This window comes from Lissotriton helveticus, chromosome 1_1 (assembly GCF_964261635.1).
Source record: "Lissotriton helveticus chromosome 1_1, aLisHel1.1, whole genome shotgun sequence".
Taxonomy (NCBI): Eukaryota; Metazoa; Chordata; class Amphibia; order Caudata; family Salamandridae; genus Lissotriton; species Lissotriton helveticus.
This window is the reverse complement of record NC_136057.1, coordinates 73,073,393-73,085,580: the sequence shown is the minus strand read 5'-3', so window position 1 is coordinate 73,085,580 and position 12,188 is coordinate 73,073,393.

Genomic DNA, 12,188 nt, shown 5'->3' with positions numbered 1-12,188 from the left:
TAATGACGCGGCCTCAGGGTGATTGTATTAAAGACAAGTTTTTGTGCAAATACTGACGGTATTTGAAGCCAATTAGGTGGTGTGCTAGGGGTGGCAGTCTGCCAATTTCGGGGCTAATCACTCGGAGGAGTGGGAGTGCAAAAATAGAGGGAGAGAGAGAGAGAGAGAGAGAGAGAGAGAGAGAGAGAGAGAGCGCAACGGCAGGCTAAATAGTACACGTGCAACAGAGAGGGTGGCAGTGTATTCAAGAAAGGCTATTTAGTGCATTACACAGTAAAGGGCATTCACGGGTCTGTGTTAGAATCTTGTAATCATGCAGTTTGAGCGTTAGACAAGGTAGAGGGGACGTGCCTTGAGAAAAAGGAAAGAAGAAAGGAGGTACCATTTTGTCGCACTTTCTCGCATTCTCGGTCCTTCGACCAGTTGGGTCAACGCCTCAGTCACACACACACATTCCCTCATAGTTTCGCATCATACGTGACATGGGTTCATTCGTCCGGTCTGGTTTAAGGGTGATCACTTTTTATCAGATTGTGCTAATTTTTCGGGTTTGTTCGATACGTGAGTAGTTTGCAGGCGCGCTTAGACACCACCTTGCGGCGCTAGTCCGCTTCGTGTATTAGACATGGCAAGGCTTCAGATCTTCGCCACACCTCGGCTGTAATCTCTGATGTAACCTGCAGAGGGAGGAAAAAAGGGGGGGTGGGGGAGACAGCATTCGCGCATATTCAAATACATGGATTCATAAGTCCTTTACTTACCTCTTACTCGTCTTTCCTCCTCGGGGCAGGGTCCCCGGGGATATGGTTTCTGGAGTCGAGGGGGGTAGTGTGTCCATATAGGTCGTGTGCGGGGAAACGTAAAAAGGAAACCAGAGGTGCTTAGTGCGAGGTATCTAGTCAAAGGATGTATCTCACTATCGGGATCCTTAAACCTCTTTCAACGCTGTGGTGTTCTAAGGTTCTTCGGTTCTTGGGTCAGCTCCGTTCCCTGATATTTTGGAACGTTGTACTTTATAACATTTACATTATTTCATTTCACCCTCCTTTTACATTCCCTCATTTACACCGTTCGTTTTACCCATCCTTGGAAGTCAAGGTCTTCCTCTGCGCGAGAGTTCATGGGTCAGTCGCGTACTTTGAAGGCGGAGTGTCGTGTTGTCGATCCGATCCGTCCTCCAGGGCTGGGCAACCATCTTCTTTTAACCTTAAAGAGAGAGCAGAGTAGGGTGCACAGAAAAGAACTTTCCCACCGATCCCACATTTTTAAAATAAAGCATGCAATACCCGTCCATAGTTTCAAAAACTTTATTTTGCAAAATCATTTCAGCATGTGGATTATGAGGGTGCGGTCGTATTTGGCCGGTCGTGGCAATTGGCTAAAGTGCGTACAGTGGGGGGTGTCGTTCGCAGCAATAAAAACATCGGAAAGTTTTACTCATTCATTTGTAAGGAACTAAAACGTCTATTAATTGGCTGGGGGTTCGGTGGGCATTTATTTTCATAATTTAGAAGCATAATCATAATAGTTGTAATCAGATTTTCCTATATGCATACCGTACGTGTGCGTCATAAATGAGGTTTACATCAGTTATAAAAATATAATACATTGTACACTTGTAATCAACATTTGTAACGGGGATCCTTTCATACTGTTCGTCGAGTGAGTTCTCCTTGTCTTTTCTAGCCAAGTGTACAAAGGATCATATAAAATCTCAGAACATCAAGTTTATATTAGTGCGAAGGAACACCACGAGGTGTTCGTAAGTTCCGATTGATACCAGCGCCATTTTGGGCGGGGCCGGCTCAGTCCGGAAGCAGCATCAGGGGGAAATGTTTCCCATTACTGGCAGTTTGGACCAGAGTCCCTTTCGGCAGTTCTAGAATTCATGCTAACAGAAGGAGTGGCAATGTCGTGTTTGTTTCGTTGGCGATCAAGGCAGCCGTCCCTTACCGGAAGCCTGCAAAGGCCGAAGGTTCCGCCGGGGGACCTTTGTAGGATCTTCAAGGCTGCGGAGATGCTGTCGGAGATGGGGGCTCGTGCTCCAGGGGGCAAATGTTCGAGTTATATTGCTGGTCAAAGTTACTCTAGTGGCCGGGGCCCGCCTTCCAGCGGACCCAGACGCCATTTTGAGGCCCTACAGGGGCCACTCTCGTCGAGTTTTCAAGAGTGGGAGAGATCCTTCGGAGTGAAAGGAAGAGGTCCCTGTTGTGTGAAAGTGGGACGTTCAGCTGGGGTGCAGCTGTGATGCCCCCACCTGGGGGGGGGGCGAGGGAGACTCGTCCGCATCGTCTCCTTCTCCCGGTGCACCCCATGCCGCTCCTTTTCATCGCCCCGCATGAAGGTCTCTCCACATCCGGTGTTCCCCAAGTCCTGTGCTCAGTGCTGTGGGAGTATGGCCACCTGTGGCGCGCATTCGGCGCGGCACGAGTATCCGTGCAGTCATTGCAGGTTCGGTGTTCCAAAAATATGGCCACCATTGCACGTTCGGTGCTGCGCAAGTACTGGGGTGCCACCATGGTGTGTTCGGTGCTGTGGAAGTATTGGCACCATCGCCTGACTGGGGGTGTTCGGCGTCGGGCCGGGGGCTGGGAGACCTCCTATCGGTGGAGGTGGGAGAGGCTCGTCCGCGTCGCCTCTCCCTCCCAGCCCAACTTGGACAAATTGTTGTGGAGGTACGTGCAGGACATCCCGCCGTCCAGAGCTGCTGCGGCTGTTACGGAAGGGAAAAGGAAGAGGTGCCTCGTTCTCCTCTGGACATGTGGCGGGACTACTTAAGTCTATCCAGGCCCGTTGCGGCTGGCTGAGGAGACATGTGGCGGGACTACCTACAACTGCCCGGGCTGCTGGCTCCTGCCTCTCCTCCGGCTCCCCCATACGTTAAGATTTCCTGACCAAGAGTTGGCGGCCGGGCCCGCCTTATATGGGTTGCCGTTGGTTGGGCGTAGCCGTAACCCTGCCCTATTTTGGAAGGTTCCAGAATGGGGGGGGGCGAATGTTCTGTTTGACTTTCATTTTCTACAGTTTACCGTTATTATTCCTTGCTTGTTGTGCTAAATTAAAAGTTCAAGTTCATTAATGGTCTACGGATTTTGTTTTACCATTTCTTTCTTTCCAGGTTGCTTTTATGCTAAGTTTCTGCTAACAGAGGTTGAGTAACACGGAAACACGTGTAGAGGGATGACGCAGATTTGTACATTACATACACACAAACTCAGACGGGGGGCAGTACAAGTACGACATACAAAGACCCAAGACGAACATAAAACAGTTATTGGTCATAATTATCTCTTTCCGTCTGTGAATTTGAAACGAGGCTGGGTTCCCGTCTTGACGTTGCCCGACCTAGGAGAACTTGAGCATGCCGCTGAAATTGTCCTGGCGAAATCTGTGCCATCGGGCATAATCAAACGTGGTGGTTCTGTCTGGTCTGTCTATGTAAGTCGGGTTCTTCTTTGTCTCGCGCTTTTTCTCGTACTGCCGGTCTGTCGTTCCTGTCGGCCCTTTGCCTTTACTCACGCTCAGTAGAGTCGGGCATTGGGCTTTCCAGTGTCCGACATACCTACAAAAAGCGCATTGGTCTGACCCTAAGTCTGGTCGTCTTTTGCATAGTGTCGGGGGATAAGCTGTGGGTAGCGGTGTCCTGGGGTTGTCCTGTCGGTATATTTCTCTACTTGGTTTGTTCTCGTCTTTTCTCTGTCGTTGCATAGCCTCTCTGCGCCACATACCGAGACTGTCGAGCATAATTGGCGTTGTCTTATTATTTCGAAGGGCTATTTCTAACGTTTCTATTTTATCAAGGTCAAAGGATCCTGCCAGTGGCCACTGTTTGTCTTGACTCTCTTCGGTATACCTGTGCCACAATTTATTATAGGCTATGGTGACTAATCCATAGTTTATGAACATGTCCTTATTAGGGGTGCCTTCTAGTGGAGCTATATGGTCCACCTCTAATACACGGTCCGGGCTAAACAGGCTATTAATCAGTGGGGAGAAGACAGACATGACGGCTCGTAACGAGGGACTAAAAAGTCAGCACTGCCTATCTTATCACTAGGTGCAAAGACTGGACAGAATATTTCTATTCAACGTTGTTTGCAGGCAGTGAATACCTCATGGATCAAAAAATAACAAAAAGACCAATAAATAACAATGGGGAGAATGAGTAGGTCCGCAAAGATCTGCGTTACCTACCCTTTTCACTATCTGCAAAAAGGGTGGTCTCTTCCCTGTTTGCAGACAGGGAATCTCCAGGAAACAATAGTTTTGCGAACAACAGTTCAGTTTCAAGTAATTATTGAGTGGGGGAGAAAAAATAAGCACGGCTGCTGCCCTACCTATCCTCCACTGCTTGCAAAGAGAGAGCCCGTTGTTTCTCCGTTTGCAGACAGTGACTCTCCAAATAAATAAAGAGCAATACTAGTATTTTTAAACAATCAAACAATCAAGCAATTGTTTCGCAACTTGTCGTGATTACACGACCTTACCCGGACCATGTGGACAGTTTCTTGTCTTCCGAATCCAGCGCCCGATCGTCCTCTTTTTCTCGTATTTCTCACGGCACTCCTGATGGTCCCCAGTCAGGACCGTAGATCACTCGAGAGAGGTCTGTTCGGAACTAGTGAAGTTCGGATGATCGGCTGCCAGACGAGGGTCTATTGGGCAAGAGCTCTCCCGATCGTTGCAGTCGTTCACTCTGTCGTCGGGACCTCTCCCACTGGATCCACGAGTCGCTGATGGGCCCCACGCTTGGGACGCCAATTGTTAAAACCTGAGTCGGGTCGGGGACAATCGATATTTGCCCGGCGGTATTGCCTCTGTGACCCTCTAGTTATTTAATCAATGAAGAGGCAGGCGCTGGAGACTGGAAAGCAGGAAACAAGGTTTTTATTCTCTCCGGAGGAGAACACAACAAAACCGGCAGAAGGTATCGTTCTGAGGTGCTCTAGATACATTTCTGAGGCCTGGCCTCTTATACACTGGTTTATGACTTTATTGTAGATTACACATTCATGTTAAAGCTTTGATGTATGGAAAAGACATTCCCGGAAATCCCCTTTGGGCCCGTTCCCACACACATTTACAGTTGAAGTCCCCACCCTAGTCATAACAGGTGATGAGTATCACGCAGCTGGATATTCCGCCGATTCACGGAATGTGGGGGGTTTGATCGGATCTCATGGAGTGGGGGCTTTGATCAACCCGGGGATCCTTTGATGGGGGAAGCTTTCTATTGTACGGGGAGGGGCAAGGAATGGTATCGGCAGAGCTGGGTGTCGGCCTGGGAACGGGGAAGACAAAACAGGCACACAGGGAAAAAGGGGGTTTGCGTCTAAGGGCCGGAGATCATGAAAGGGAAGCAGGGGGGGTGTCGCGCTGGGAACAGGATGAGGGCCTGGGGCAGAGCAGCGCCGAAGAGGGGTTTATGACTCAAGGCAGGTGCAAGCAGGGGGTGGTCAGCGTGCAGGCTTAGTGAAGGCGAAGGGCTATGTCAGGGGCCAGCGGCATGCAAAAGGGTTCGTTCTGATCGGGGCATCTTAAAGAAATGGCGGGCGCGCACGACAAAAGTGTGGCATCAGGGGAAGAGGCAAGATGGCGCAGATAATGTTCACCAAAACGTACTAATTTTCAACACCCCAGTCTGTAAGCCTTTGTCTCACCTGTTTCTGTGACCAGAGGTGGGTGAGTTTCTCTATGTCTCACAGACCTCTCCGCCCCTTCCCCGGTCTGTAAGCTTCTCTCTCTCACCCGTGTCTGTGAGCAGAGGTGGGTGGGTCTCTCTATGTTTCACAGACCTCTCCGCACCTATCCCCGGTCTGTAAGCCTCTCTGTCTCACCCATGTCTGTGACCAGAGGTGGGTGAGTCTATGTCTCACAGACCTCTCCGTCCCTACCCCCAGTCTGTAAGCCTCTGTCTCACCCGTGTCTGTGACAAGAGGTGGTTGAGTCTCTCTCTGTCTCACAGACCTCTCCGCCACTTCCCCCGGTCTGTATGCTTCTCTCTCTCACCCGTGTCTGTGAGCAGAGGTGGGTGGGTCTCTCTATGTTTCACAGACCTCTCCGCCCCTACCCCTGGTCTATAAGCCTCTCTTTCACCCGTGTCTGTGACCCGACGTGAGTGAGTCTCTCTATGTCTCACAGACCTCTCCGCCCCTTCCCCCGGTCTGTAAGCCTCTCTGTCTCACTGTGGTAAATAAAATATTACCCTGGCTGAATTTCTAGGCATTAACAATTAGCATGCATCAAGTGAGAAGCAGAGTCCGTGGTATCTGAGTTAAAATGGGCTTTATTCCAATAACTCGAGTCAAAGGGAGAATATGTTCCATCACGACAGAGGTTCAGGAAGAGTCTTCTAATCATTTAATAACAAAACATCATATATATACTTTTTACTCCTTGTACATAGGGAGCTCGAGGCAGAGCAAGACAGAAAATGAGATAAGAACATGTGGGTGTGCATGAGGGTGTGTACTTTGATGAGTCATAGGTAGGTGATAGGTAGGTGTCATAGGTGGGTGGTACACAGAGGAGGAGTTTGCATGCCCAGCTCGAACTGTGCCCTAATTGTGCAACTTTGAGCATGACGTGCAATTGACGTGTAACTGGGTGGAGGCTGACTTTCAACCTAGCAGAGAGATCTCTTATGTCAAGGCGACCAGCACATCTAGTACAACTGATATCTAGAGTCAGCAAGCAAAAGAAGCAAAGGTTGTTCGTCACTAAAAGACAGAAAGGGCATATTTATTCGTTCATTGCATGAGCTTTCTATGGGTGCAAGCACTGTGATTTACTTAAATGGAGACAGAATGGCTAGGCCTATCTCCCTCGGACGGGTTCTGTTTACTTTTCCTCACCGGGCAGATATGTGACTCCGTACAGCAGACAGATAACTGTTATTCATAAATAATACTGTCTTGGCAGGCCTCTTGCTGGGCTTCTCTCGGCTGAGCTAGAAGTATGCGAGGTCAGAGGGACGTAACTGCAGCTTCAGTGTGTCAGGAGTCATGAAACACCCTTATTTCAGAAAAGTGGCTCGGGCTGCGCCACAAAATGGGTTCATTAGAATATTTATTTAACAGTGCACAATGCAATGCAAATACATGGGCCTTATGCTAACTTAATGTTTGGGAGACTTGATGACTTGACTTGCAGGACATGATTGCAGAGGCCTAGTGATTCAGGCCACTACGGGAAATATGCATGGGTGACATGCACATGACATGTAACATAGGGTATATGTAGTGGACATATTTGGTCATATTTGGTCAGGCAAAATATAATTTTCCTCATTCCCTCCTTGTTCCCTACATAACCCTTTAGGATACATCTATATTCATGAGACCGTATAGTTCATCATACAGAATCATTTGTTCATCTTTAACTCTTTGTTTGCGTGGATGGGGAATACAGGCAGTAGCACACAGGCTGCAAATCGCCGGGCCGCACTGCAGACAGAGACAGCAACCAAATACCATAAGTAGGGCCATTCCTAGGAAGGACATAACTTTCCATCCCCATGCAGATATTACACCCCAGAACCAACTGGACCAAGTCCATGTGCTTGGATCTTGATGTATGGCATAAGCAATCTTGTGGAGTCTTGTTATTGCTTCGTACACAGATGGTGCATTATCTGGGATGAAAACGCAACAACTAGATCGGATGACTCTACAGGCTCCGCCCCTATCCGCCAAGATGACATCTAGAACGAGGCGGTTTTGAAGAACGACAAGTCTAATAGCAGACTGTTCCTGGGTTAAGTTCGCCAGGGCAGATGTAGTTACATTTACAACTGTTTCAAGAGTCCTTGTTAACCTGCGTATCAGTTTACTGTTTTGGATGGGACCTATGAAGAAAAAGAATCCTCTGTTGAAATCTGTATATTGCTCCCATGCTGTTTCAGTCTGATCGATCCCTGCAGAATCTGTCTCTCTCTTTTGTCTAACATGTTCTAGTTGTGAATCTCTATGATAATTTGAGGGGGCTAGAAAAACGGGTGGCAATAAGAATGCTATATAACAAGTCCCACCCCAGTCTAAGGGCAGATGTACGTAGGCTGTCTGACCGCAAATGAAATAGGTATGGCGTGATGTTTTGAAAGAAGAAAGTCCGTTATCATCAAACTCTACTACAGTGTTACACTTGCTGTGTCCCATATGTACTGAGCCTTTCTTACTAACACATAAATCACCTTTTGCTGGCAGGACTGATATAAACGGTGGACCTGTGTTTTGCTTGGGCTGAACATTTAACATTATAAAATTAACAGATGCATTTCCCTGTTCGTACTCTTCATTCTCTAAATCGGATCCCTTTCTTTGGGGGAATCCGTCTTTGTCTGGAAAGCATGCTTCATTCATTACTTTATTCAGGTTTCCATATATCCAGCCACCTGGATAAGCTATGTACCTTCTATCTATTGAGGTCATTAGAGCAAACCATGCTCCACACGAACCATTGTGTGAGAACGGTAAAGGGTAGAAGGGCAATACTCCCTTCGTCTCTTGATAAGGGGGCAGTTGGCCACATACCCAGCAATCGGTCGCATTGCTGGTCTGATGAGAATGGTGTAACATTCGAATAAATGTATTGTTACGTAGTGCAAGTCGATATGACAGTTCATGGGGAGGCAGGTCACTAAATGTGTGCTCTGCGGTGCTGTTACTGGAAGAGTGTATATGTGAGGAAATGGGAAAGAAAACATGTAGCAATAAACTAACACCAATTATAACAATGCACAGAATAAAAAGAATGATTAAGGTAACTATACATCTACTGCGTAATCTCTTGCAGTATTTTTCCTTCTTATCTCTCTTCCTACTATTCTCGTTTTTACTATTCTTGTTTGTGATCTTATGCATGTCAGAATCGAGTCTAACCGATTCACCACCGGGTGGGCTTAAACAATTAAACTACGTCTGACTTACTAGTTCTTAACCTATACTCTTGCTGAGGGGTATTTTCTAGCAAATTTTCTAGCAAAAGTTTCAAAGTTCCAATGTTCCAAAGTTCCAAAGTGTCTTTTGTAGTGATGAAGGTGAGTTCGGCCTTTACGTCCTTCCACCAACTTCGGCGTCTTCCAACGTGGCTCAAGGGGACTTGAACGATCAAAGATCCTGAGGAGTCCAAATTCTCCTGGTGCTATGGCATGTTCCTTGACCTGGGTGTTTGTCAGGGAAGGCGGCAGCAACCTGTGAATGAAAAGAGAGTAGTGCAGAAATCAAGGAAGCCAGGTAATCTGTCAGCATGTTACTGTCAACATCAGTTAGTTTTTCATTTTTAGGCATAGGCGTACCCCACATATAGTTCATAAGTTCATAAGGAGATAGGCCTGTTCTGGAATGAGCTACCATACGCATGTAAAAGAGGGCAACCGGCAAGGCAACCATCCAATCCACGCCTATTTCTGTACAGATCTTAGCAATTTTTTGTCTTGAGGGTCTGATTATGTCTTTCTACAAGGCCTACTGCTTCTGGGTGTCTGACACAATGGAACTTTTTTCCTAACAGAAGTGACACTTGTTTCATTAATTCAGAGGAGAATGGCTGATCGTTATCTGAATAGATCACATGAGGTAGATCACATGAGGTGATTCATAGCTGGGGAAGTACTGCGCACTAATTGTCTGGCTGTTGTAACATCAGTATAATCTGGAACTGGATATGCTTCTGTCCATCTAGACAGTGCACAACTACTAAGACATGTTTGTTGATTCCTCTACATCTGTCCATTTTGGATATAATCCATCTGGAGAACCTCAAAAGGGTGGTCAGGAGGATGAAATCCGCCTAGTTCCACCGGAATGCCTTTACCTGGATTGAACTGACAACAGATCGTACATGTTCGTACTTTCTGCTTCACTGCTGTACGTAGGTGCTTGTTAAACCAAATATACTGTAAGCTGTCTATCATCATCTATCATCTTCTCTCCTACGTGTGTTGGACTATGTGCTGAGAAGAAAACAATGTACCTTTTCCCTTAGTCATCTAACCTTGGTTAGTCTGGACCCCTCCTTGTTCAGTCCATTTCTTTATCTCATCTGTGGTGGCATGTGTCTGTATGTCGAGTACATCTTGAGTGGGATCCCTGACTGTCATACTTTATATCAGTAATGGTACCTCTGTCCTTGTCGTGTCTGTTGGTGTCTGGGCTGTCTGAGCTGTTAGGTCTGCCAGGTCATTACCCTGGGTAATGGTGTCTGTAACTTTGGTATGAGCTTTATATTTCAGGATAGAAATGGCTGTAGGTAAATGTATGGCTTCTAACAGGGCTTGAATAAGCTGGCTCATGCTGAATCTTGGCACCATGAGAGGTCAAGAAACCTCTCTCTTCCTCCTCAGGACCCCGAAATCATGAACAACGCCATAGGCATATTGTGAGTCTGTATAAATGTTTACTTTCAAGTGCTTAGCTCTTATGCAGGCTTGTGTCAGAGCAATGAGCTCTGCTGCTTGAGCAGACAGTGTGTCTATTTTCTGTGTCTCTATGACTTCAGTGGTCCCGGCATACGCTGCTACTAAGTTTCCTGTACTTGTTCTCATGCGTGATCCATCTACATAGAGTGTCAGGTCTGGGTTTAGAAGCGCAATATCTGTCAGGTCCTGTCTTGGTTTATTCATTACGTCCACATAGTCATGTGGTGATGCATGTACTGTACTTGAGGGCAAAAGCGTTGCAGGATTCAGAATGTTACAACGTCTGATCTCTATGTGTGGTTGAAACAATGTCAGTTCATATCCTGTCAGTCTCGCTACAGTCAAATGTAAAAATAAATAAAAATAAAAAAGCATAAAATGTTTACTGTGACATGGAGTCGCTAAAACCGGCGCGTGACATAATGCTCTTTTTAATTCCTCAAATGCCAAGGTGTGTTCTTGTGTCCTAGGGAGAACAGTCAAAATGGCTGCTTCCTGTGTAGTTAACTGTATGAGTGGTTTGCTAGATATGCATACTGGGGAATCCATTGCCTACAGTAAGAAGTGAGGCCAATAAAGGCACGTACTTCCTTTTGTGTCCTGGGCTGTGAAAGGTTAGTAATGAGCTGTATGATTCTTGTGTTAGCTATCTACCGTGTGTACCCTCCTTGGAAAGCAAGTGTTGTACACCACTCGCTTTACACAGAAAGTACAAGACTGTCAGAGATGCAACGTCACAGTCTGGTTCTGGCAGGCATGTGAATACTGTCTAGCTGTCTTTAGTGTCTGACTGTAAATGCTAGGGCTCACTGTCATCAATCTAGCAAAAATAATTATATAAAAATAAATAAACAAATAAAAATGAATCCTCAATTCAAAAGCACTATTTTATATTGGGGAACCTCTATCCAAAACCTCTGCAGTTTTACAATAAATCCTACTCTAAATCCTGGTAATAGTATGACCATACTACCTACAATATGTTCTCTAAATGTATTTGAATAAAACCAAAGTAATCTTGTCATAGACAGAAGGCTGGAGCCTCTGTGAGAAACAGCCCCTCCCTCTAGAATTATGTTCGCGCTCGGAGTTTTGAATCAATTCCAAGCCGGGCTACACTGAGATCTACAATTGAATGACTGCCAGATGCTGAACTCATTGCAAGAGCAAGACTCCTGCCAATTATTCTGTTTACACTACTGGGGGAATAACTATCCATTTGCAAGCGTGACATTATCTGAAGTCAATGAAGCTGGCTGCAAGGAAGAGCCTGACTCAGCTGGAGGACAGCCAATAATTGTCCGCGGAAAAGAATTGGAGGATGGCCAATATCAACAGACAGGCACTCCAAGAGAGAAAAAGCCCTCCCTTTACATAAACAATTACTGGGAACCAGGCCATCTCTGTCTCGGACGGACTGTCTCAAGGTTAAAAAACACATTCCTTGTACGTCATAACATATCTCTTCCCAGGCCAGAGCTTTTCTAACTTTAACTGAAGCAAACTTTAAAACGTGGTAAAAAGTAAATTAATAAAGACATATATATTTTTTTGTAACTAAGTGACATGCTAGCATTTTAAAATAATTCTGTACTGCTACTAGCTGCAAGGGAAAAATAAACAGAACAAAACAATCATGGCATGGAAACACACCATATTTTACTTTTTTGAAAATAACATGTCGAACTCCTTAATTCTGCATTGCATAACCAATATTTTCATAAGTAAGTGTGCAACCTTTTCTATTCTACCTATTAAAAGGGCCAGACTC